The sequence below is a fragment of the Cygnus olor genome, chromosome 1 (assembly GCF_009769625.2).
Source record: "Cygnus olor isolate bCygOlo1 chromosome 1, bCygOlo1.pri.v2, whole genome shotgun sequence".
In the NCBI taxonomy this organism is placed as follows: domain Eukaryota; kingdom Metazoa; phylum Chordata; class Aves; order Anseriformes; family Anatidae; genus Cygnus; species Cygnus olor.
Genome location: NC_049169.1, coordinates 159,679,823 through 159,701,157, shown reverse-complemented (window position 1 = coordinate 159,701,157; position 21,335 = coordinate 159,679,823). Strand labels below are relative to the sequence as shown.

The window sequence follows — 21,335 nt, the reverse complement described above, 5'->3', positions numbered from 1 at the left end:
GTTTTACAAGGAGGGCTGTCAGAATACTCCCTGAAGTGATGCCTGCATTCTGGTTTCAGATAATGTCCTGCGTTCAGAACAAAGACGTTATTATTGTGTTGGCAAGTAAGAATGTAGGATGCTTTCCACAGATTTGTGTACATCACAGAATGGAAAGGACCTCTGAAGGTCATCTGGTTCAACACTCCTGCTTAAGCAAAGACACCTACAGCAGGTTGCCCAGGACTATGTCCAGATGGATCTCCATGTAGGGAGACTCCATAATCGCTCTGGGCAACCTATGTGTGGTGGTTTTACCGTGCTAGGCAGCTGAACACCACAACCGCGCTCTCACTCCCCCTCCTTAGATGAGGAGGGGAAGAAGTAAAGGAAAGAACAACTCACGGATTGAGATAAGGATGATTTAATTAAAGGGAAGAAAAAAATAATTATTAAGGACAGATTATTATTAATTAAACAATTTAACTAAACAACTTAACTAAACAATTAACAATTTAACTAAAGGGCAAAAAGGAAAGGGGAAAAGGGAGGGGGAAAGGGAAAACTAAACAAAACAAGTAAAGGCTATGTGGAAGTGCAGAGGAAAGAAATTACTCCCTACTTCCCGCAAATGAGTGATGCTTGACCACGTCCTTGAAGCAGGGCCTCAACGCACGTAGCCGGTGTTCGGGAGGAGGACAGATGTTTTCACAACAAGAGCCCACCCCTCCCCTCTTCCTCCTTTTTCCACCTTTTATTGCTGACATCATATGTGACATCATATGGTATGGAATATCCCTTTGGTTGGTTTAGGTCAGCTGCCCTGGTGATGTTTCTTTTCTCACATCTTTGCCCACCCCTAGGAGGGTTAGAGAGAGTCCTGATGCTGTGCCAGCATTGCTCAGCAGCAGACACAACGCTGGTGTGATACCATTGCTATTTTAGCTACGAGCGCAGAGCACAGCAATATATGGGCTGCTGCAGGGAAAGTTAACATCCCAGCCCAACCCAGTACACTATGTCAGTGTTCCATCAACCACACAGTAAATAAGTGCTTTCTGATATTTAGATGGAACCTCTTGTGTTCCAGTTTGTGACCACTGTCACATAACCAGGTCTCCTGTTTCCTTGTGGAGAGGGCCCACATTTTCCCTACTCTTCCTTTTGTCATTGAGGTACTTGTAGAAGCCCTTCTTACTGCCCTTGATGTTCTTCGCCAGACTGAATTCTGTCTGGGCTTTAGCTTGCCTAACCTGATCCCTGGCTGCTCAGACAAAGTCTCTGTATTTCTCACAGGCCTTGCTTCCACCCTCTGTAGGCCTCCTTTTTCATTTTGAGTTTGGTCAGGAGCTCCTTGTTCATCTGTGCAGGCCTCCTGGCATTTATTCCTGACTTCATCTTTTTTGAGATGCACTGCTCTTGAGCGTGGAGGAGGTGATCCTCAAATAATAACCATTTACAAATCAAAATTTTAAAATAGCATAAAACAGTAAAATGTATAACTGCAGGTGCATATTAGATATTTCATGCATTTGCTATCATGTTTCTAGACCTATAGAAAATGTCGGTTAATCAACCTGAGATCTTAATGTTTTTATTACATTTAACTTCAGTGAACTCCAATTTTCCAGTTTTCCAATTTGAACCTTTTATTAGTATCATTGCAACTTCAGTCATGGCAGGGTTATCCACACACTTTGTTCTGCAAGCCCCTGATCCTTCAAAGGATATTTGTAAGTGGTTCCTTGTACTCCTGTCTTTACCTCTGCAAGACTAAAATCAATTGTGAAGAGCCATAAAGAGATTTTGAGATTAGCAAATAAACCCAATATCAAACAAAGGCTTAATAAAAGAAACTTGAAGCAAAGATTCTGACATCTCCTGCTCTGCCTCCCACTACAGGCTATCTACGGTGTTTTCAGATCTTGCGGCTACGGAAACATAGATGATAACTCACACAAGTAACAGAGAATCTTTTAATTGACTTTGATGAGCTTTCACTCAATCCCGTACTTCCTGCTTTTTTGATCATTTTGAATCATAGAGATAAGAGGAAGTGTTAACACTATGAAATAGTTTTACTGCCCTAAATGGCTGCCACTGCATAAAATACACTTGCAATTTCTCTCTCTCTTTTTTTTTTTTTTTTTTTTATTATTATTTTGCTACTGGTTTCCTGTTTCTAAACTGGAATAACATTTATTATCTTGCTCTGTTTGTTTGCTTTTAAATTATTTTCATTATTATTCTCACTATGACATAACTTTTCCATATATACTTCCTTTCTTGCCAAAGTCTGACATTTTTTCAGCATTACAGAAGATAATTTTCTGTCCGATTTCAGTAATGGTATATAACGTATAGTACATCTGTGAACACTAATCTGGAATGACAGATCGTTCCACTGAAAATGTTGGCATTTTACTGCTTTTTGGAACTGCTTCTGCTGTATTTATGAGTGTAGTACTTTCTGTATTTGCATAAATTTACCAAAAATAAGTAATTGTTCTTTTAGTTATTTTAAAATTATTTTCCTTTGGGACATCTATTATTTGGTTCCATTTGCTGTCAACATATTGAATGTTTCTCTCTTTGTTTCTGGAAATTATCAGAAGGAAACAAAAACATCACTTTTACAAAAAAGTATCCCTTTACTTCCCCTCTTAAACACATACGGTATCTGGCAAATTCCTAATGAAAGCTCCTGTTTTCCAAATATAAATTGGGTCAGTTACTTCCCATATGGAAATATGTTAACTTAGTAAAATATATTTTTAAAAAATCTCTTAAATTCATTGAAATTGTATTCCATTTGAACTTCATGTATATTATTTTTTTCAGAGCAACTCTAAGAGATATTAAACAGAAAAGTTTGTGAATAAAAACATAATATCTTAATGGAGACAATCCTAAATGTTGATAGCTGCTTTAATCTTTCATTTTAGAACTGATTCTTTAAGTTTACATCACATAACTTTAAATTCTTACATCAACTTATTTTATTAGAAGAACTGAAATAATCCTATCTATAGTGTTTATTTTAATGGAACATTTTTCAAGAGATGAGAAATATGAGAATTGCCTTCTATGCATAATTGAGTTCTGTGCTTTTCTACAGATATAATAAACACCTGTTATCTACAGCTGAAGAATATTGTCATAAAACTTAAAAAGAAACAGAAATTTAGATGACAAATGTGAATCCTAAGTTTTCCATCCACCCACTTTCTCTTTCCCTACCGTGTCCAGTTTCCATCTATGAATTTTGTATATATTCAATGTCTTCATCTCAGTTTTCTTTCTGCTTTATGATTATCTATCAGATACATTCAGATACAGTACCTTTTTCCAGATGCTTTGTTGAAGCAAAGAAGTACCTTACATCATAATTTCCAATTTCAGTCTCCATGCTCTTCCGGAGCCAAGGTTAGAAAAGAGGGTTCAAATAAAAGCTAATGTTTCTATAGATAAAAAAACTCTTATTAGTGACTGTGAGTGTATGTCTTTGTGTGCTGACACAGCATTGGCTAGAGTGCTGAAGGAGAAACCCCACCCTAGCAAATGGAAACTGTATGTATGGATGTAAAAATTAATCCTTTTACTCCATCCAGGGAGATAAACTTTTCATGAACTGTAACACTATTAGCACTAACTGCTATACTATTAGCCTCAAAACTATACTGTTGGTCACAAGACTGGCCTCCTCACAGCTGTGCTTTAAAGAAAATGTAAGCAAGTCACCACAGCATCTACATTCTTGAGACCGTTTTGGCATACAAAGCACAGTATCATGTAAGTCTTGAAATTCTGACTTGTGGTCAATGACAAGAGCTTAATTTTCCCAAGATTATTGGTCAAAATGCAATATAATAACTTCACATAACAAATGATTGGTATTTAGCTGAGATTCATTTCCTCCTGTCTGGATGGTCAATTCTCCTTTAAGCCAATAGACTATACCTGCTTCTTGAAAGATATTCCTCTTTAGTGGTCTGTGGACATCCATCCTATCAACCTTCTGCTGCTGCAAAAATAAAAATAAAAATAAATAAATAAATAAACAAATAAATAAAAATCACTCATGCTTTCTTAAGAAAGACTGTTTTACTTTTCCTTTGACTCTACACTTGGAAAAAAATGTGAAAGACCTATTCATAGCTAATGCAAATGTTTTTATTTGTCTGTTGTTTGTTTGCTTGTTTTTAAGTGGGCTATATTAGGTGTAGCTGACGAGTTTTGTACTGGTGGATAGGGTGTGGGGAGGGCTACAGAGGTGGCCACTGTGAGAAGAGTCAGGTGCTGCCCCATGCTGGAGCTTTGAGCCAGATTACAACAGAGCCACCACTGGCCAAAGCGGAGCCCATCAGCCTAGCTGGTGGCACTTCTGTGAAAACATATTTAAAAAATGAACAAATCACTGGAAGGCAGTGAGGAGTGAGGTTAAAAAGTGAGGAAAAATCCTGAAGACATCAAAACCAGTGAAGAAGGAGAGGGAGGTGATGCTCCAGGTGCTGGAGGAGAGATTCTTCTGCAGCCTGTGGAGAGGACCATGGTGGAGCAGCTCCTGGAAGACTGTAACTCATAAGACAGACCCCACAATGGAGCAGGAGGAAAGTGTGAGGAGGAGGAAGCAGCAGACAGGAACTGTTATGAACTGATCATAACCCCCCATTCCCCTTCCTCCTGTACTACCCAGGAGGATTGGAAAAGAAGGAGTGAAGCTGACCCTGGGAAAAAAAGGAGATTTTTTTTTCTTGTTTCTCACCATCCTATTCCATTTTTAATTGGCAATAAATTAAATTAATTTTGCCAAATTGAATATGTTTTACCTGTGATGGTAATTGGTAAAAGATCTCCCTCTCTTTATCTCAGCCAACTAGCTCTTTCATCTTATTTTCTCCTCGTCCTGCTAAGGAGAGGGACTGAGAAAGCAGCTAGGTAGCAGTCTGGCAGCTGGCAAAGGTCAAGCCACTAAACAAGGGTAGCAAATAGGCCTTGTATTTGATTCTCCTCTTTATGATCAGTAACAGTCAAACTGAATGTACAGAATTATTAGAAAAAGAAGAGTAACACAGAGAAAAAGAAAAAAAATAAGAAAAAAAATATTTATTATCGTATGCATCACCGGTGCACCGCATCATCTCTGGAGGTACTTAAGAGACATGCAAATATGGTGCATGATTTAGTGGTGGACTTGTAGTGCTAGCTGGTGATTGGACTTGATGATCTTATGGGCCTTTTCCAACCTAAATGGTTCTATGATGCTATGATTCTAAACAAAACGAAACCCAAAACAAACCAAAAAAAGCAGAGGCAGTGAGCAGTAACCACTTTCAGACAACAAAAAGGCCGTGGAATACTGTAACAGCCTACCCAATAGTAAAGAAATCACCCCTCCCTCCTCTCAACATTCCAGTCCTGGCATACTATCACTTGCCATAGATCCATATCACATTCAAATTACTAGTGATTTTCTTTCTTTCAAAGTATAATAAGAATGATAAAAGGACCTCTGAATTAATTTTATTGGCAGGGATGAACTTGGTAGAAGTTAGGGAGAGAGAAAAATACTTGTCCTAACAGCAATTCTACTCTCACTTATATGACTACCAGCAAACAATTTAAGTCACTAATTCTCTTGCTCTTTGTTTCTGTTTTATGTTGCAAGAACACACAGAAGCACACAAATTTGCACAGCTAAGAGTTTTGGAAAGGGTTGGATTGTTCAGCTAAACTGTCTATAGCAAAATTTTAGACAACCTATTGTGCAGTACAGAAGAAATATTGGGCAACGCTAATAATTTTTAGTGTTATTAACTGACAGTACATAGGCTGTGTTTGCTATGTGTTATGTATGTATATGTTTGATATAATCAGAAAAGTGTGAAATATCAAGAAATGTAACTTAAGTGCATACATTTTTAATAAGGATTTCAATATGTTTTTGAATGCATAGCATATAAACATGACAAAAATGCAATTAAAAACATCAGTATGTCATCACCACTATTTTCATCAAAAATCCAAATCACAGCATCATATAGGCCTCTATGAAGAAAATTCACTCAATCCTAGCCAAAACGTGACGGCTTGCTTGACTGCAGCACATTTCATATTCATGGATAACCTGTGCAATAATGCCCATGGTCAAGTCCACTCCTTGATCATGAGGCCTGTATGTTTTGCATGGTCCTTGATGGCCTGAGGTATCATAGGCCCACTGAACTATAAGTAAACCACCTTTATGATCCCAGTCCAGGTCCACCTGAGACACTTCAATTCTAGCATTCTGATCCACCTGATGGTTGTTTTGATGTTCTTCAGTGGCCCAACTTGGGTATGTGAGCATTTATGTTATGTCATGTATTTTTACAACCAAGTTTTCTACCTCGGCAGCAATATCTTCCCACAGTATGACAGCCCAGATGGGTTTGCCTCTGCGCTGCCAGTTGCTCTGCTTCCATTGCTGTAACCACCCCCACAAGGCATATGCTACCATCCATAACTCAGTAGAGAGAGAGAGCACTGGTCACTTTTCTCATTCAGCAATATCTAAAGCCAGCTGGATGGCTTTCACTTCTGCAGACTGGCTCGATTCATCTTTTCCTTCAGCAGTTTCAGTGACTTGTCATATAGGACTCAATACAGTAGGATGGTTTCCTACAATACAACAGTGAACAGGGCATGTTGCTTCTCATTTTCTGGTATTTTATGCCATATAGTGAGGTATCTTCTGCATGCACCACCTCCTCCTCTAGCAATATTCTGAAATCTTTGCCTTCTGGCCAGTTCATGATCACTTCCAAGATTCCTTTACTATATTGAAGTTTTTAATTTCTTCTTTACTATATGAGCTGACATTGACGTCTGTTATTTCTTTTTGTATATAGGGGTGACGGATACTGGCACAGGTTGGTTCTCTGGTTCAGCTGCCGTGCCTGTCACAGGGGCTGGAGTAACCCCATTGTTTGTTGCAGGGGTTGGAGTAGCTGTCTGTCATGGGGGATTAGAGTGGGCACTGTTCCTGTTGTTTTGTCATCAGATCCAGAGATCTCTTCCCCTGCAGAAGGTGCTGAAGAGTGTTGAACAGGGCTCAAAAGGCATGGGCCAGGCCCCAGCACAGTGCAGTGATTTGTGTATTTCTGTAATTCTCAGGGAGACAGAATACTTTTTCCAAATATTTTACTAGTTCTTCACAGTTCTGCACTTGTTCAGGGGTGAAGTTCCACCACATTGGAGTTACCTGCTGTCCTAGATGCCTGCTCATACTATCCCACATACCCTGCCACTCATAACTATACAGCCTTGGGGCAGATCTCTGAGTGATATTCTTAAACAGTTATTTAAACTTAAAACCTGAAACACATTCAGGAGATATAGTAATAGGAACATGCTGGTTTGAATATTCCAAGCATATTCAAAATTCTCAATAATCTAGCCTAGAGGAGAAGAGGAAAGGGAAGGAGAAAAGTAAGGTGAAAGAGCAAGAGAAAGTGTCCCCCACCATTGTTGCCCTAGCAGGTTGGATCTCTGAGGAGAAAAGGTGAAGAGTGGAATTGTTAATAGTTTCTGAGAGATGGTTTGTGAAGTATGGAGATGATGGCAATGCTAAGTACAAATTAGTGAAACCAGATCAGTTTTATGACCAGTAATTTTATCATACCATAAACCAGTATTACACAGTACAGAAAAATGATTACCTAAATTCAGCCTCCAGAGATGACAGCACAACAGGGCACACGTAGACAGCAAGTAAAGTATTACACAACATGAATTTGAGAACAAGCACGACAACCCTGAGAGCAAATAAATCAACATTGTGACCAGCAACTATTATACTAATATGACACTTATAACAAATTTGTTTTAACACACTGTGGTCAGATCTGTTGTTATCTCAATCCTTTGTGCCTCACATTGGGAGGAGTGTTGTGGTTTAACTCAGTGGGCAGCTAAGCAACACACAAATGTTTGCTCGCTTTCCCCCAGTGGGACTGGGGAGAGAATCGGGAAAAAGGTAAAACCCATGGCTTGAGATAAAGGTTGTTTAATAGGACAGGTAACGAAGGGAAAAATAATAATAATGATAAAAGAATATACAAAACAAGTAATACACAATGCAATTGCTCGCCACCTGCTGAGCCCAGCCTGTCCCCTCACTAGCAGGGGAGTGTGAGAAGCAGAAAAGTCCTTGACTTAGCATAAGCATTGCTCAGCAACAACTAAAACATCAGCATGTTTTCAGGATTATTTTCATGCTAAATCCAAAATGCAGCACTTTACAAGTTACTAGGAGGAAAATACGCTCTATCCCAGCTGAAACCAAAACACTGTGTGAAGAAAATAAATACAAATATCTAAGTGTGCTTTCCACTAAAAATAACAAAAAAATAACTTATTGTTTGAAATAATACAATTGATTCTTTTTTTCTGTATATTTTTTTTCTTTAAAACATGCTGAAATTAAACGTCAGTGGTTTTTTGTTTGTTTGTTTGTTTGTTTTTTCTTTTTCCCACTGTGCTGCTCAGAAAAAAAGAGGGATGGACATCTAGATTGTTCAATATCTCTGCACAGACCAAAGCATATTTAATTCTAGCGAATTTCCCAGTGGAAGCATTCTAAGCATTCTATTGGAATGCTTAGAACTTCACAAAATAAAATCAGAAGGGGAAAAAAAAATAAAAGTATGACTTTAACTTCTATATGTTATGGGTTAACATACACATGTTTGTGCAGTAACTTTCATTAATTCTAGTTTTCCTTATTTACCAATGAAACAAATTGTTTTCCGCCATCTTTATACTAATATATATTCACAACACCTTTATATATATGTACAACTTACATTGTAAGAGGTAATTTATGAAAGGTCTATCAAGTTCTTAAATAACGAATTAGAGATCTCTCTTTCTGACTTTCCTCCACAAACATAAGCACATGCTTTAGATGTAGCTTTCTTTGGTAGTCTTCACATCTTACATAGAATTATGCAAATTTTTGCTTTGAATTACATTTGCTTTGTTCTGCTCCAATAAGTTTCTGAGTTCACACAGAGAGCATATTTATGCATTTTCTGCCCATTTGTGGCTTACTCATGCTTGCATCCTTGCATCCTAGTCTTGCAAACTCTCTATGTTCATTAATAATATATAAAAAGAATTATTCCCCTTCCCTCTGATGTTATAGCCTACGCAATTTTGATTCTCTTTCAAACCCAACATATAAGAAAGATTGTTCACAGAGATGTTCTCCACCCAAACAAATCCAAATTTTCCTCTAAAACATTAGTCACATCTACTAAAGGAAGGGTTATCTGTTATCTGTTAGTAATATCTTATTATGACTTTCTGGGAGACCTAACATTTTTTCATGTATTAACTTTTTCCCTAACATTTTGCACACTTAGAAATTTAACAAAATGCAGACTGATTTCATTGTAAGGCTGATGAGTATATTTTTTTTCCTGCCCGTATTGTCCAGTTCAGTAATACCAAATAAAAAAGCCAAGTAGCACAGACAAGCTCATGCGTACACTGGTTAGATCTATCCCCTTCTAGAGGTTACTGGCTTTTGGTCTCCTCTGTGATGCACCAAGAGCCTGAAGATGGAATTACTATGTTTTGTATGTGTTTTTTTTTTTTTCTGTTCCTTGAGTCTAAAATAATGTAAAATTTGTGTTGCAATCTACCAGTCTGCAACTGAAATTATGTACTACATGCTCTGGGATGAGATATGAAGTCATTTGGAAATATTTAAGAGTCTGAAACCTGATGGGATAAATCTGATAGACTGGAGGGAGCCAAATCTGAAACTTCAATTTTGCATTTTGAGCATTTAACTAATTCTGGCAGTAATATAGGCTGCCAGAGTTCCACACCAACTGGGGACAAAGGCAGGGTAGATGAACCTATATATTGCAGTTAAGAGTACTCTGTTGTGGTAAAGACTTCGGAGACCATAGGTGTAATCCTCACTGTCAACCTCTGCAGACTCAAAGAGATGTGTTCAGGGTGAGATTACATCAAATGAATGATGTATCAGTAAGAGGTTATCAGCTATACCACCTACTTTTAACATACAGTTTCTCTGCATATATTCAGTAGCTGCTATCTGTGTAATGAGTGTCCTCAGACACTGAGCATGTGCAGAAGTGGGCAGCTAGCAAAGATTTAGTAAATAAATAAATAAATGATCCTCCACATACTTTTTATATTATAAAAAAGTACTATACAATATGGTACAAATAGCCTTTTAGTGTGAATGGTGGATTCCACTGAACAAAACCACAGCAGTCATTCCCTTAGCATTTGAATGTTGTTAAACAACTCAAGCTCCCTGATTCATTAATAAGGCAGGTTTTCCATAGCTCTGATCATACAAATAGCTCTTCTTTACACCAGCTCTGCTTTCAGTTAATCTTGATCATGAATGACCACACTGTATCATATTTCAAGTGACCCTGCACAACATTAATAACACATAGAATCATAGAATGGTTTACCTATCTCTGAAAAGGAATTTACTGTTTCTGAAAGGAAGAGGTAGGAATCATTTCTTTTTTGCTTTACATTCTTTTATATTGTTTCTATGGCTGTTTCATTTAGGCATTTCAAAGATCTTCGATTTGGGAAATAAATCCAAGTACTTTGTTAAAACAACCTTTTGAATTACAGGTGTTGCCCTTGAATTTTTTGTTGTTGAATTTCTTCCTACTTGAGTTATTTCAACCTTCAATGTCATTCATTTTTTTTCATATTTTATCCCAGCTCTCCTTTTTCCTGACAAACTCTTTCAATGAGTTTCTGTCAACAACATTTTTTTATCAGCACATTACTATTTTCTTTTCCAAGTATGCCATTAATGGAAATGTTAAGACTTAGCCTTGAAGAGTATAATTCAGCTTCATACAGCAGAATCCAGATCCTTTATTGAGCCAAGAATCCTCAGTTATGCAATGGTATAACCTTTGAGAAAGAGACTGACTTTGTTTATACACAACAAATATGCTGAAGAATGGCATATGAAAATCTATAAACATTTTCAAGGCAATATATAAACAAATATTGGAAGTTATACATTATTTACAGATGTTGAAGAAATCAGCCATGATTTCAAGATGAGAAAGTATGTAATATTGAGTTCTCAATAATAAAAAGTTAGATTAAAAACATTAGATAGATTAAAAAACAAACAAACAAAAAAAAAAAAAAAAAAAAAAAAAACACCACTTCCGGAGGGAAAATTTCTCTCTAATTGTTAAACTCAGACTCTGAGAACTCCCCATAATTTCTATATTTGAAACCAAGTATTACTTGGAAATCATATTAATATTGGCATTACATTGAAAGTTATCTCTGATTCTGATTCTTTTCATGTTTCTTTGGATTCCACAATACCAGATATTGATAGAAATCAAGAATAATATATACAATATCTACAGGTGAACTTATGTTTTTAAGCCTCTGTGTATATACAGATAAATTGGAAATATAATACTATTAATGCATAGCTATTACTGTGTACATAAAAATGTGAGATAATATATAATGTCTGAATAATTTAAACATATGTACAAATCACAAATATTGATATATTTCCGGTCCTTCTTTGTTAGCTTGTTTGCTTTATTTGAGAATTTGGGGTTCAGTGGGATTTTTCAATGGATACTGAATTTAATATTAAAATAAATAGCATTGTACAACAGTGATTGAACTGTTGTCAACATCTCCCTGTGAAGGCTGACAAGGAACATTTCTTTTCCATATATTATCCACAACCTGCAGGTTCACACAAAATAGGTATGTATCTCTTCTGCAAAGGAAAAAAGACAAAACTATTTTACTCTTGATAAATTTTTTTACTCTTGATAAATCATAAACAGCAATGGAAAAAAATACAACAAAATCAGGTCAGAGCAAGAAAGAAAATACAGTTGTTGCTGTCTGAAACTTATCTGCAAGAAATAATCAGTCAAAGCTGATGAAATTTAATGAAACTATTATAATCACTGTTGCTATTTGAGAATGATGGGGTGATTTCTTTTGTGTTGGAAAAATAGGAGATCAACGGGATATCTTTCAGATCATTCAGAATGAGAACTAAACTGTTCTGATGTAGTTGACTTCCTTAACAAAATTAAAATTAAGGGGATGATTTTTTTTTGTGTGTGTGTAACCAATTATATTTGCTTTATGATTCATATTAGGATTGTATTTATGCAGAGTAAGTGTTATTTGCAGCTGTGCTGTTTAAAAATACACCTACAGCAGAAAAGGTTGCAATAAGAATTCCTTATCAGCATAAACTGTAGAGGTAGATGTTAAAGCAGTCATGGATTACTTCGCTGTTAAGTTCTCACAAACTAGACTGATGATTAGAGAACACCAAACAATATGACCCAGGATCTTTGTCCATAGAAGCTTGAGCATACACTGGTTTTGCTGGATGCTAATCATATGATGTGATGAGGGTGTGCATCATTCCCTTTCATTCCCAGGTTCCAGCGGTGAAGGCAAAGAAAAGATTCAAGAAGCCCAAGTTCCAAGGGGGAAACAAGGATTGCAGAGTGCACAGATGAAAATAGGTGTAAATTTGTATCTAGCCTAAAATTCCTAATTAAGAACATAATAAATAAAAACAAATGAACAAAATAGCCGGGCCCAAAGAGTTGTGGTCAAATGGAGTCAACTCCAGTTGGAGGCCGGTCACTAGTGGAGTCCCCCAGGGCTCAGTACTGGGACCAGTCCTCTTTAATATCTTTATCGATGACCTGGATGAGGGGATTGAGTGCACCCTCAGTAAGTTTGCAGATGACACCAAGTTAGGTGCGTGTGTCGATCTGCTCGAGGGTAGGAAGGCTCTGCAGGAGGATCTGGATAAGCTGGACCGATGGGCTGAGGTCAACTGTGTGAAGTTCAACAAGGCCAAGTGCCGGGTCCTGCACCTGGGGCACAACCCCAAGCAGAGCTACAGGCTGGGAGATGAGTGGTTGGAAAGCTGCCTGGCCGAGAAGGACCTGGGAGTTTTGGTTGATAGTCGGCTGAATATGAGCCAGCAGTGTGCTCAGGTGGCCAAGAAGGCCAACAGCATCCTGGCTTGTATAAGAAGCAGTGTGGCCAGCAGGGCTAGGGAAGTGATTGTCCCCCTGTACTCGGCTCTGGTGAGGCCGCACCTTGAGTACTGTGTTCAGTTTTGGGCCCCTCACTACAAGAAGGACATCGAGGTGCTCGAGCAAGTCCAGAGAAGGGCAACGAAGGTGGTGAGGGGTCTGGAGAACAAGTCTTAGGAGGAGCGGCTGAGGGAGCTGGGATTGTTCAGCCTGGAGAAGAGGAGGCTCAGGGGCGACCTTATTGCTCTCTACAGGTACCTTAAAGGAGGCTGTAGCGAGGTGGGGATTGGTCTATTCTCCCACGTGCCTGGTGACAGGACAAGGGGGAATGGGCTCAAGTTGTGCCAGGGGAGGTTTAGGTTGGATATTAGGAAGAACTTCTTTACTGAAAGGGTTGTTAGGCATTGGAATGGGCTGCCCAGGGAGGTGGTTGAGTCACCATCCCTGGAGGTCTTTAAAAGACGTTTAGATGTTGAGCTTAGTGATATGGTTTAGTGAAGGACTTGTTAGTGTCAGGTCAGAGGTTGGACTGGGTGATCTTGGAGGTCTCTTCCAACCTAGACAATTCTGTGATTCTGTGATTCTGTGAAAACCCACCTGTTTTTATAGTGCAAGGGCTGTGCAAGAGTAAAATAATATAGCTTATATTTTAAATCTGGATTTCTATCACTACAACAACAACAACAACAACAAAAATACTATTTACAAAGTGTTAGGTCTCAATACCATTTACACATAATAAGCACATATGACATATTTTTCTTTACTAACCATTTCTTTTAGAGACAGATTCCAAGGATGTAATGGAGCAGTGCAAAAAAATAAATGTGCAAATAACCTTCATAACCCAAGAATATCCAACATGTTTGGACTGTTCACTTGGATATGGAATGTTTTCATTATCAGTATGAATCCCTTTGGAGACAACTGCAGACTACTCTTCTTGTTCCTGGATATTCTCTCCAAAGAGACAGTGTAAAGAAGCTATTTCTGATTAGACCTGATATTTTCAGAGGTATCAGACTCTTGATTTTGGTACAATGTCTGCAAAGTCTAATGTCTGACTATCCCAATGCAATGGATACTGGAAGCATGGAGTCTGCTACCCCTGCAATAACCCATATGACTCAGCAAGTTTCTAGAAAAAATCCTGACTATGGTCACCTGGGATAGTTTGGTGAAATATTTGGGGGTAAAGTGGTGAATTACTTCTGATACCAATATTATTTTGTCTTCTTATTCCCCTTCAAATAATTTTTCTGACTTCCAGATCCACAAGGTAGTCTTGTTCATTTAGGCATAACATTATCTGAAGCAGAATATTATCGAGAGGAGAGTATCAAAGACAAATTTGAAATCCCTACATGAAACTATTCATGTAAGTGCTAAAAAAAAAAAAAAAAACGCAGAAAGCAAAACAAACAAAATCAAAAACAAGCAAGTATAACTTCATTCATCCATATTATTAAACAGTAATATAGGTTAACTGATTGAGAACAGCCCTGCAGAGAAGGAATTGGAGATGCTTGTGGATGAAAAATTGGATATGAGCTGGCGATGTGTGCTTGCAGCCCAGAAAACCAATCGTATCCTGGGCTGTACAAAAGGTACTGTAGAGGGAGATTCTCTCCCTCCAGTCTGCTCTTGTGAGACCCCACTCACAAGACATGGATATTTTAGAGTCGGTCCAGAGGATGGCCACAAAAATGATTATATGGCTGGAGCACCTCTCCTATGAAGAGAGACTGAGAGAATTGGGGTTGTTTAGCCTAGAGAAAGGAAGGCTCCAGGAAGACTGCAGCCTTTCAATACTTAGAGGGGGCTTATAAGAAAGACGGAGAAAGGTTTTTTTACCAGGGCTAGTAAGGCAGGGACAAGGGGCAATGGTTTTAAAATTACCTTTAAAGTCCCTTCCAACTCAAACCATCCTATGATTCTATGACTCTACGGTTTTATAAATATTTATGTTTCATTTATAGTTGCATTGTTTCTTGCTTCCATGAATTAACTACTCAATCACATAAGTATTATAGTGTCTATTTTTATTTCAGGAACTGAATATATCCACCAAAACATTTAAATGATCTTTTCTAAAGTTTTGCATTATTCTGGTGAGCATTTCTATTCTTAAATTTTTATTTACTAAAGGCTAACTGATTAGTCCACCATGAAACGATATCAATGAGTTCAAATGAGTGTAAGGAGCAAAAAAAAGTACAGCTACTGATCTGTAATCAAATTCAGTTGTACAAGATTAAAGACTTCACATATTGGATTTTTTTTCCAAGTAGTAGCTGTTGCTGTCTAGGTTGTGGAGTCTTACTGAGGGAATCTGGTAGAGTGAGATAAAATTCATCCTAATTAGAACAGTGTTTGTTTATTTGAGACAGATTTCTAGAGACAATTTAGCATATGCAATTAAGACCGAGGTTCTCATTTGCTCTACAGCATTTCAGAGTGCTTTATGTCATGAATAATTTTTAATTATCTAGTGAATTAAGAAATATTTAACTAATGTGGTTGTTTTTTTCCCTCTTTGTGCCCTTAGAGACACTTCCTAGAAATGCATACATTTCATTAATCAGTCTAAGGTATTCTGATCAAGAGAGAACATAGAAAACAAGAAATGATTAAAAATGTTTAATTGCTTTTATGATGTCTAATTTCCTGAAATCTTGATTAATAATCTCAAATACATGTACCACTAATTGAAAATTCTGTAATAATAATTCTGTATGACCAGTATTCTTGTATTGCCAGAGAAGTTGTAGATAGACCATCCCCGGAATTGTTCAAGACCAGCTTGGATGGGGCGTTGAGCAACCTGGTCTAGTGGAAAGTGTCCCTGCCCATGGCAGGAGAGTTGGAATTAGAGGATATTTAAGGTCTCTTCCAACCCAAACCATTCTATGATTCTACAATACTATGATTCTTACAGAATGTTGTGAACACTGATGGTAACTTTTGTGTGTGTGTGTGTGTGTGTTTTTTCCCTCACATATAAAAGAATAACCATCTAATTAGTTAATTAATAACCAGCATTGATTATTTAATTAATAACCAGCTAGGGAAACTCGCAAATCTGAAAGCCCCAATGTGCAAAAGATCTGTAAATTAATTCTAAATTGATATCAAATACTAATAGGAGAAAAAGACCAGTGGAGTGGGATTGTAATATTGAAAACAAAAGGATTTTGTCTTGAAAGAACAAAGAGTAATGACTACATTTGTTTAAAATTTTGTTTTAAAAACAATATTCTTTTGTTATTTTCAAAGTTTGTTTAAAATTGCAAATACTGCCACATGACATTTCAACTTTCAAGATAAACATATAATACACATAGAGTGCCATCTGTTTCTCCTACTTCTTAGCTATTGCATCAAGTCTTACCTCCTTTCAGTCAAATTTCAGAACCATTATGACATCTTTATCTTACGTGACCAATGACCTATTTCTGTAGTTGAATGGATAACTACCTTTCCCTTTAATTTTCATCATTCATCATTTAATCAACAACCCACTCTGAATTTCTGAATAGAACTCAATGTTCTAGTCAGTATTCCAGGATCATGTCTTGATAATTCTAATTTCTTTCCTCAGTATTACCATTTTTTTTCTTGTTTTGTCTTTAAGTCTTGTCTTTCCTTACTCATCTCTAATTTTATTGCCAAACTTGAATTCAGTCACCAGTTGCTTCTTGCAAATCTCCATCTCAACAAGGGCTATTTTTGTTGGTACTATAAAGTGTCAACTTCTTTTAGGTGTCAGTATATTTTGTGTATTTAAGAAAAGACTGTTGAAAAAACTAAACTTTTAGAAATTATCTTGCAAAACTACCTCTGATTTTGTTGTTATTATCATCATCATCATCATCATTATTTATCAATGTAGACAATACCACAGTCTTATGTGATACTTGGATATATAAACTGCATAACTGTTTGACTGGTCTTGGCCTCAAGTATACAGTGAAGGAATTTTGATATTAAGCTTTACAACTTCTGCTCTTTTTTAATGACTTGCTTAATATTATTATTACATTCATGTATTAACTAACTAGCATCTATCCAGAGTAATATTCTTAGTGAATCACTTTCCCACATCCAGCTTCACTTTGTGTATCTTCATATCATTTCCCCTTCAACGATGAAACAACTATGCCCTTACTTTCAATTTTTTTCTCTAATCTCTATCTCACCAATACATGTTCTTGTTCAGACCAAGAAAAAAAAAAAAAGAACATAAGTAAGTTGGACATTTAAATAAATTCATAAATGTAAGAATTAAAGTTGTGTTTTTGCAGTGGAAAATTCCACTAACCTTGCGTATTCAAAAGTGATTGTGCAGGCATAACAGCGGGGCATAACAGCGCATAACAGCATAACAGGCATAACAGCGGGGGGTATGTTAAGCAGATAAGGGGATAGTGGAAGGTCCCACTATCCCAAAATAAGGAGGATGGCTAAGAAAAACAAGACAAGCAGCTGCATAATCAACAAGAACAAGAAACTATGAAATCATGGGCCTTTTGAAATTCCAAAGGAAAAAAAAAAAGAAAAAAAAAAGGAGAAATTAAAGGTAGGTCAAATAAAACTGTACATACAGGGCATAGTAACAAGCATCAGGTAGGTTGTGAACCTGTAGTACTCAGCCAATGAGGAAACAAGGGAGGAATCAAACGTTGGGTAATAGAGAATATAATACACTTCTGCTGTGCGCTCCTTCTTGCAGGACCCCCACCATTCTGATCGGGAATAAAAATGCTGCTTCACTGAGATCCTCACCTGAGCCTGTGTATGTTATTGGCTGCAGATTGTTTCTCACATAAATATTATTTAAATATGTTCAAAAATTTTATTACAGCACCTATTCAAATGAATTATTAAAATCAAATGCCTCATTCAAATTTGGAGTAATAATCTTCATGTCTTCATTGTTTGTCTGAGCATCTTTTCCAGCATCTTCTGTTGGTGGTGGTGGTGTGTGTGTGTTTTTGTTTGTTTGTTTGTTTGTTTCACTGAGGAGAGGCTGAGCCAGGCACTCCCAAAGATCTGGTGTTTGCACAGGCCCCTTTTCAATGTGTTATCTGTTGACAGTGAAATTTTATACAGTGACCCACAAAATAAATTTTTTAATTGCTACTTATTGCAACTTTTGACCATGGCAGTAATGTACTGCATATATATATATATATATTTTTTTTTTTCTGTAAGTCTCCCTGTTGTGGTTTAACCCGTCTGGCAGCTAAATACCACACAGCCGTTCGCTCACCCTCCCCCCTCCCTCTCTGGGATGGGGGTGAGGAACGGGAAAGTGAAGCCTGTGAGTTGAGATAAAGACAGTTTATTAAGACAGGAAAATAATAATAACAATAACAATAATAATAATAATAATAATAATAATGATGATAATAGTACTACTGCTAATAACGTGTATGAAACAAGTGATGCACAATGCAATTGCTCACCACCCGCTGACCGATGCCCAGCCTATGCCCAAGTAGCCGGCCCCCCCACCACGGCTAGCCACCGCTATCTATTGTTTAGCATGACATCAGATGGTATGGAATACCCCTTTGGCCAGTTTGGGTCAGCTGTCCTGGGTCTGTCCCCTCCCAGCTCCTGCTGCACCCCTCGCCTACTCGCTGGCAGGACAGAACGAGAAGCTGAAAAGTCCTTGGCTTGGTGTAAGCACTGCTCTGCAACAATTAAAACATCAGCATGTTATCAGCGCTCTTCTCATCCTAATCCAAAACATAGCACCCTACCAGCTACTAGGAGGAAAATTAACTCTGTCCTAACTGAAACCAGGACACCCCCCAAAGTCTTGATATCTAAATTATTATTTTACTTTCATCATATAAAAAAGGAAATCTATTATATTCTCAATGATGAAATTAACTTTATATATTTTTCTGACATCTGAAATGGGAAACTTTCAACCCCAGATTCATATATTTACGTTTAGTTGCCTTTAGAGCAGATTCCATCATACTAAGATAGAAATCTGTATTTGGCCACCTGAATTATTCACAAGACACTGTCTACACTGAATTCTAAAGGCCTTAAAACAAGATTCACACTGAAATGTCTATATTATAAGTGTTTAAAGTGAGGTATTTGAATCTAGAACTGAAATTCACCCTTCTTAGTTATTTACTATGTGAAAGTTACCATGTATAGAGATGGACTTAATCCAACTGGGAAAAAAATAACCAGCTGCAGAAAACACACAGTGTGTGTTTTCTTCCATGGCAACTACATTAAGTTAATTATCTTGGAATTCCCAATCATTTAAAACAAAATAAATAAATAAATAAATAATAATAATAATAATAATATAGACGAACAGAAACAAAAGAACAACTAACCAAAGAAACAAACAAAAAAATCACTTAGATGATCTCTTGGACAACTAAAATTCAGATAACTGTCTTTCAATTCAGCAGCTTTAGCATATATTTCTAGCATTATTTGAGATACTTCATGATATCCTGCCTCAGCTGCTGCTTCATGTTCAAAATCATAGAATCATTTAGGTTGTAAAAGACCTTCAAGATAAGTCCAACGATCAATATGCATGGGTCGCTTGAAGATCATGCATCATATCTGCCAACCTTCTGTGAATTTTTTAGGTATTATAGGCTGTCTAAATGGCAGCTAAATAACATCCCTAAAATCACTGTGAAAAGAATTCATAAAGTAACAACATACAAATTGTCATGAAACAAACCTCATTTAAGAGCCTTGCTCAAAAGCACATATGACAATGCTACGCACATGCTATAGCTATTTATAAAATAATTTATGGAAGAGATTTAGTTTGTAAATTTATGAACAGTAACTTCATACTGTAATTAGAAAGAAAACATATCTATCTAAAAAGATAGAAAAATATCTAGAAAAGTCTATATACAGGATTTAGAAATCTTTCTAAAAAGAGATGTTATTTTGAAAATAATATTTCAAAATGTCATATTTTATTATTATTATTTTTTATTTCAGTTGCTGCAGAACAGATAAATTTAGTAACCTACATTTTCACAGTTGTCAAATAGCTACGCAACAGCTGTTTATATATCAAGTGTAGTCAAAAACTGGTAATTCTGTTCAAGAAAAAATGCAATTTTCAACTACCACTACTAAAAAGATCACAGCTTTATTTTAAATAACATTTTCTTCTCTAGATGGCAAAAAAAAATATTTTGTTTTTATGCTTCATGGCACATCTAGATAACTTGTTATGCACTGAGACTATGACACAATTTGATGGTCCTTTGAATATGGCTGACATAAAATAGAATAATTCCGGCTGGAAAAATAATAATAATAAATAAAAAAAATCTATGTGAAACATAAATCTAGAACTTTCCACTGAACTGATGCATCTCTTAATTGTAGATTCATTTTTTTTCCCCTCCATTGGAGCAATTCCATTTTGCCCAGTTAACTTCTGGTTTGGGCTAGGATAGAGTTAATTTTCCACCTAGTAGCTGGTATGGTGTTGAGTTTTGGATTTAGGATGAGAATAATGTCGATAACATGCTGATGCAGAGCAGTAATTACGCTAAGCCAAGGACTTTTCAGCTTCCCACACTGCCCCGCAAGTGAGGGGGCTGCAGCTACACAAGTAGCTGGGAGGGGACAGACCCAGGACAGCTGACCCAAACTGGCCAAAGGGATATTCCATACCATATGGCGTCATGCTGAACAATTAATATGGGGGGGCTGGCTTCGGAGGAAGGGGGGGGGGAACTGCTGTTAGAGGATGAGATAGGCATTGGTCAGCAATTGCACTGTGCATCACTTGTTTTGTACATATTATTGTTATTACTATTATCATCACTATTATTATTTTTCTTTCCTTTCTGTCCTAATATCCTTCTGTCTTTATCTCAACCCACAAGCTTTTACTTTTTTTTCTGATTCTCTCCCCCATCCCACTGTGGTGGGAGGGTGAGCAAACAGCTACGTGGTGCTTAGCTGCTGACCAGCTTAAACCACAACAGTAACCACAAAGCCAATTTTTCTAAGTAAATTGTATGCATTTCCGCTGGGAATTGGCATTAGGTTCAAATACTGAGACCTGTTACTTGTCTTTTGAAAGCAAAATCTTAAAAGTTGGAGTATTATTGGAGCTTTCTCAGGTTTTCTAAGGGCCTAGACAAAAGCATTTCCTTTCAGTGTTTTGACATACTGGCACCTGCGAGGAAAAAAAAAAAAAAAAAGGCAATTGTAATAGGCAAG

General features: G+C 37.0%; 1 long non-coding RNA gene across 1 annotated transcript; it reads right to left on the bottom strand.

Annotated features, from left to right (window-relative positions):
• Positions 1-860: 860 nt before the first annotated feature.
• Positions 861-21,100, bottom strand: LOC121063487. The gene is made up of 3 exons (XR_005816027.1): positions 21,090-21,100; positions 9,108-9,110; positions 861-995 (listed from the first exon to the last, which is right to left on the bottom strand). It is a non-coding gene; the product is annotated as an uncharacterized LOC121063487 (long non-coding RNA).
• Positions 21,101-21,335: the final 235 nt, after the last annotated feature.